The sequence below is a fragment of the Gossypium raimondii genome, chromosome 6 (genome assembly GCF_025698545.1).
Source record: "Gossypium raimondii isolate GPD5lz chromosome 6, ASM2569854v1, whole genome shotgun sequence".
Taxonomy (NCBI): Eukaryota; Viridiplantae; Streptophyta; class Magnoliopsida; order Malvales; family Malvaceae; genus Gossypium; species Gossypium raimondii.
The window spans coordinates 52,966,923-52,973,974 of NC_068570.1; the positions used below are offsets into that span (position 1 = coordinate 52,966,923).

The window sequence follows — 7,052 nt, forward strand, 5'->3', positions numbered from 1 at the left end:
GCTTCTCTCACAAACGCCGCTAAAGACCAAGACCTTTAGCGGCGCTTCTCCCACAAACGCCACTAAAGACCAAGACCTTTAGCGGCGCTTCTCCCACAAACGCCGCTAAAGACCAAGACCTTTAGCGGCGCTTCTCTCACAAACGCCGCTAAAGACCAAGACCTTTAGCGGCGCTTTTCCCACAAACGCTGCTAAAGACCATGACCTTTAGCGACGTTTTTGCAAAAAACCCGCTAAAAATATAACCTTTTAAAAAAATTGTTTTAATTAAATAATATTTATTTTTATGATAAATATTATATTATGTTTTATTTTTAAATTTGAACTTTAAATATACTTTTAAGGATAAATAAAAATATTATTTAAATTAAATTTTTTATAAAAATTTTAACTTTAAAACTAAATATAAAAATTAATGAATTTAATTTTAGAATTTAAAATAATAAATTAAATAACACAATTAAAATTCAAAAGTTAGAACTCAAGTTGTCGTAAATATTAAAGCAAAAATAAAAATTTGGAATCAAAACTAAAAGAAATAATACATATGAGAAACAGACTGACTAGTTGAACCTGCCTATGGCTATACACATCGCAAGAGAATTAAGTTGAAGCTCTATCAGCAACATCTTTAGTTTCATTGGCGCTGCAATTGGCACTCTTTTCCACCTTAAGATTGGAGGCAAAGTCTATGTCATCTAGGACTTTGGTCAAGAATTAGAAATTCCAGGGTCTGCACAAGGCTTTTGCACTTCTATTGCAGTTGAAAACCAAGGTATACTCTATTTAGCATAGAGCAAAATGCAAGCTTCACTGGGACAAAGATGACTTCTTCTTCAACACAAGTAACCTACAAAAGATGAACATGACCATTATGCACTATTATTCTAAGTACCATCAAAATGTTACCGAGTATATTACAAGTTGACACTTAAATTTCAAACTTAGGATGGAAATTTGCAATATCGTGAAATTATCAGATCCAAATGCTTGAAGAACAAGCAAAATATTTAAAGTAGTGGGGAAACAGAACCTCTCGTAAGGTATCCTTCATAAGCAAGAAACTTTCAACAAGAAACACATTGTATCCAGTTCGTAAACTAGATATGTTAGTAACTATCCTTAGTAAAACCGAATGCACATTAAAATGTGAACAAATTCATCAACGCTACCCTTGAATCATTTTTTCTTTTTACACTAATTCATGTTTGTATATGTAATTTTACAAGAATAAGAACACATAAATAAATCAAGAAAAAAATTATGTATAAGAAATTTGTTTGTTATCATGTCATGACATGCTTCGTTGAACTTGATTTGGAGTTAGATTGCCCCAAGGTGATTTCTATTCTTGGTCTATACTTGACAGACACTCTACTTACCATTGCATGTCAGTAGCAATGTAATTTACTTTTTATTCCAAATATTATGAACACAATTAATCAAGAGAGTTTATTTCCTCAATTATCAATATTTTAAAGTAATAAATATAAAATTTCAAATATTATTAAGAAAATATATAGCAATAGCAAAGACAAATTTTGAGATTTATTCCTTCATACCATCTTGTAATTGAATAAATTTGTATTAATAAATAAACCAACCCTTCTAAACTCCTTGCTTTTCAAGTAATAAACATCAATACATACATGGATGCCCAATTTGTATTTCACGAAATATGAGGACTCCACCCTTTCAATGGATTACCTTCAAATTTTTATAATTTTATAATTTAACTTTAATGTATTTTTATATTTATATATTTTACAAATCTAAATATAATTTTTTACATATTTTTACTATATGAGACCAGCACATACCTGCAATGCAAATAAGGGACAAACTAACTTTTTCCTTCTAAACAAAAAACACAAAAAAATCATAGAAAAAAATAAGAAGAAAGAGCCATTCGAAGGCCTAAAAAACTGTCCATGCGAAGGCCTATGGGTATCATTCTAGTTAAGGTTGACACTTAATCTGACAATCCCTTATAGATGGACATCAGATTCACATTATGGCTGTAAATTATCTGCATATAAATCGAAGACCATGGTCTCATTACCTTGTTAGCACACCAAGAAAACACCACCAATGAACCAAGTTCAATAAATAAAGAATCATTAATCTTCCAGTTCATAGCTAAAAAATACTTACAGAGCAATCTTCACCGCACCAATCTCAGCCACATTGGCATCATTTGCTGCTACTGAACCCGAAAACAATGCTCAAAATATGTTGAGGTGCCTTCCTGTTTGTCATTTTAATATCCTACTATGTAAATAAAAATCCAATATATACCCTTCAACAAAATTCTAGAACACGTATATAGACAGACATGCACCACAAATATAAACAAGGAAAGTAGTAAAATAGCAGAGCATCATACCCAACATAGTTCTGGCACAAATTTTCATGTGATGTAGCTTGAGAATTAACTTTGAACTTGCAATTTTACTGATGCACCATGTTCCACTTCTCAGTTATCTCCAGAAGTTTCCAAACTCTTCTTGCCACGATCAACATAGTCGCCTAGAAATAGGTAATTAGCATGAGGAGGAAAACCCCCATACTCGAACAGCCTTAGTAAGTCACTATATTGCCCATGTATGTCACCTAAAAACACAAACAAAAATTTTACAATTAAGATACAGGAAAATGATGGTACTACTATTAAGTCCCATTTGAATGATATCTCCATTTCTATTCATTCGAGTTTACAATCATATTCAAACATGTCATATATATGATTTTATTTACTTCATATATCAATCAAACAGTTAAAACAAAACAACAGGAACCCAATTTCCACCTCTAGAAAAACGATAAATTAAGCTTTAAAAACCCACAAAATATTTTCTAATAACAATCCCCAACGAAACATAAAGCTAAAAATTAAAAAAAAAAGCCCAAAAACTTTACTGCAAATTTTGATGGGTGCTTCGAGTTCAAGCAAACTTGTTTCACTGGCCTGGCTGACCGAAGTTCCGTCAGCCGTCTAATTATATCGTCTACTACTGCTGGGTCCATCCCTTGCGCCGTCGTCGCTGCCATTAAATCGTCCTCCTTCAACGGCCTTTGATTAAACGAAACCCTAAAAAATTGAAACAAAACAAGATAAACGACCCCTTTTTGTTAGGAAGAGAAAGAGATTGGGGAAAATGGTAATAATCTTTTTTAGAGAAATTAAATATAAATTTATTTAACTTTGGAGAACCTTGCAATATCCAGTTTCTAATCGAATCATATGCAGCTAACTTTGGAGAGCTTTGGAGACGGAAAGGAGACGGAAAGGATCGAAGAACTTTGGAGAGAGGGAGAAAGAATATCCGAGAAAAAGAAAGAAAGGAGAAAGAAATGAGTTTGAAAAGGGTGAAGAGCGAAATCCTCACAGACCGCGAAGAAGAGGGGAAAAAATTAAGGGGTTCAGTGGGGGAAAATTTGGATAAAAAGGCGCGTTTTTTTTAAATAAAATAATTTTTTGTGGCGTTTTTTATAAAAACGCCGCTATTGCTTATATTTGCGGCGTTTTTTATAAAAACGCCACTAAAAATTAAAGTTCTAATCATAAACGGCGCCGTTTTATTAAGCTTTAATGCATAGTTCTGACGTTTTTTACAAAAAAATGCCACAAAATCTTTAATTTATTTCATTTCTAAAATATAAGAATTATATAAAATTATAAATTTTAGGTTTTTTTGTCTTTTTTGTTTGTATTTTTATTTCATTTCTTAGAATTTTGGTCCTATATATCCAAAATAATTAATTATACGTACCTAAATATATATCCATCCATATATATATCAATACTTTTTTTAACTTATTTATTAATTCTATTTAAACTAATATTTAAATATATCAAATGATTTAGATTAAATTTTTAAAATATATTTTTAAAAAAACTAATTAATCTAAACCCAAAACCTTGATTCGACCCTAAAATCTCTAAATCCTAAATCCCTAACTCTTAACCCTAACCCCTCTTTTACAATTATATAAGAACTTAATTAAAATATAAATTAAAAATACTAATTAATCTAAACCTTAAACCCTAGCCCGACCCCGAATCTCTAGACCCTAAATCACTAACTCTTAACCTCTAATCCTAAACCCCAAGCCCTAAACCCTTAACTACTAACCCATAAACCTTATTTAATATATAAATTAAAAAAACACTAATTAATCTAAACCCTAAACCTTATCCCAAATCCCTAACCCCTAACCCCTAAACCTTATTTAATATAGATTAAAACATACTAATTAACCTAAACCCTAAGCCCTAACCTAACACTAAATCCATAAACCCTAAATATATCCCTAACTCTTAATCTCTAACCCCTAACCCCTAAAACACAACCCTTAAACCAGAATCCCTAATCCATAATCCATAATCCATAATCCCTAATTCCATAATCTATAAACCTTAAAATTGTAACTCCTAAACCGGCCTTAAATCATAAATTAACCCTATACCCTAAACTATATACCTTAAATCTTATATATTAAACCCTAAACTATAATGATAATTAATTAAATATTTTAAAATTAATACTATCGTATCTTTTGCAATTATATATGAAATTATTTAATATATAAATTAAAATTAATCAGTCATGCACCCAAAAATTTTAAAATTATTTTAAATAATAGTATTTTAATTTTTCTATTTTTAACAAATATTTTCTATGTTTTTATTTTAAATTATTTCTACGTGTCATTATTTCAAATTTATCAAATTTTAACAAATATTCAATTAAAATAAATTAAATTTTAATTAATATAATTAAACAAATTAAATAGTAAATAGACAGATAAAATGTTTTTTGGCGCTTTTTTAAAACGCCGCTAAAGTCTCGAGCATTAGCGGCGCTTGAAAATGCCGCTAAAGTTTGAGCATTAGCGACGCTTTTTAAAACGCCGCTAAAGCTCTGAGCATTAGCGGCGCTTTTTTAAAAACGCCACTAAAGCTCTGAGCATTAGCGGCGCTTTTTTAAAAACGCCGCTAAAGCCCTAGAAGGTCCAAAAACGATGTCGTTGGGTTTAGATTTTTTGTGGCGTTTTTCCAAGAACGCCGCTAATGCTCATTTTTAGTGGCGCTTTCCTGAAAGCGCCGCTAATGCTTGATCTTTAGCGGCGTTTTATGAGAAGCGCCGCTAATGCTCCATTTTTAGCGGCGTTTTTTGTCCAAACGCCACTAAAAATACCGCTAAAAGTCTGTTTTGGTGTAGTGTTTCTTTTATAAATTTAAATGGTGTTAAAATTATAATATAATAAATGTATAATACATAGTTGTAACACATAAATTTGAGTATTAAGTTATTAAGTATGTTCATACGTAAATTAATCAGAAAAAAAAATCAAGTAAAATTGTGGTTGATAGGTGAATTTTGACCTAAGCAGTTCCCAACTGTCCTTGTTGAACTTGTTTAAGTTTTTTAGTAGTTAAATTTTTAATTTGGAACAAGACGGATTTTGGTTTTATTTTTATTTTACTATGTATCATAAGCATAGTTAGTGGAAATCTTTGGACCTCATGACCGGCCATCTAATGTTAGTGAATAGAATTATAGTGCCTCATTGAAATTGAACCAAACACATATAGAGATGGTGGCCGTAATGATTGCATATGTTTGGAAACATCATGATGGCTGAGGTGTGTGCATCTGCTTGTGCTTCGATTGGGTGACGGTGAATTAGGAGAGGGGAAGGAATAATAATAATAATAATAATAATAATAGCTGATAATTTTCTCTCTTCTTTCATAAAAATTTCCATGGCTTTCGAAGAAGGGGGGAATTGTTTTTGGTGGCCGATTGCATGGTTGTGGAGGCCATAGTTTACTTGCTGAACATACATATATAGATTTTCTTGTCAACCCACGGTGAACTCCCTAAATTTCTTGGCCATAATAAATTTTAGTGAGTTTTTCTTGTTAATAGAAAAGCAAAGCTTGGCTGAATGTCAAGGGAGGGTGAACGAAAATTTATTTTCTTCTGATGCAATGCATGCGGTTGTTAGGTGGATTTCTCCTCTGCATGTAAGGTGTTTTGTGATGTTCTTATTTTTTGAAATTAAAATTGATTGTGTAGCTAAAGAGGGGGAAATAACAACGGTAGAAAAGGGAAGGATCGAGTCGATTAGTTAGCTACCAACTTGAAGAATTTTTGGTGAGTTTTTCAAAGGGAAACTTTATAAATTCTCATGTTTAAATTCTAATGTTTGCATGCAGGTAAGTTACGGTTTTAGTAGCTAAAATATTATGTTATTCTTACTAAGTTTCTTCTGTTAGTAGTGAAGTAAAATTTTGACAATTAAATGCTTCAATGACTGTCGAAAACTGCAGTTTGAAAACTTGCTGTTCCAGCATGTAAATGCTGTAATGTGTGGAGAAATCTGCTGCATGTTTGAAATAAAAGATAACAGTAGTTGTTAAATATTAGTTTGAATGTGATGCAATACTTTTGAAAAGTATTTTGAGAAATAAAATGTCCATTTTAGACATGTTATTATCAAGTAATAAATATGTATTTAAATAATATTTAAATTAGTTAATATTATTATATTTGGGTAAGAATATAAAAATTATTATAACTTCTTGTTAATATTTTAATATATGAAATATGAAATTTAAATATTTTTAAGCAATAAATTTTAATTATTTATAAAATTTAATTAAAATATATAAACTATATTTTAAATATTTAAATATAACTATTAAATATTTGTAATTAGTATTTTAAAAAATATTTTTATTTTAATTAATGATTTTAACACATTTGTAATTAAGCACCAAGAAAAAAAAGAAAAAAATTAGTACTATATTATTAAAGGGGTGAAAATTCAACATTATTTATTCTCTTGTTTTAAAATTTTGGTTTTCGTTATTTAAACTTGGCTGCTGTCCGTAAGGGATATTTGCGGTCTCGAATGTTGGAAATTGCAACATTTAAGTTCCTACAACGTTTAGTCACTGAAATGACTAAGGAACCCTACAGACCATAAAACCCTACTCTGACTCACTTTGGAAAAACAACGGTTGCACTTGAGTTTGTTTG

General features: G+C 30.4%; 1 long non-coding RNA gene across 1 annotated transcript; it reads right to left on the minus strand.

The window, feature by feature from the left end:
- Positions 1-2,472: 2,472 nt before the first annotated feature.
- Positions 2,473-3,399, minus strand: LOC105774575 (uncharacterized). The gene is made up of 3 exons (XR_001127432.2): positions 3,215-3,399; positions 2,920-3,091; positions 2,473-2,613 (listed from the first exon to the last, which is right to left on the minus strand). It is a non-coding gene; the product is annotated as an uncharacterized LOC105774575 (long non-coding RNA).
- Between the last annotated feature and the right edge of the window lie 3,653 nt (positions 3,400-7,052).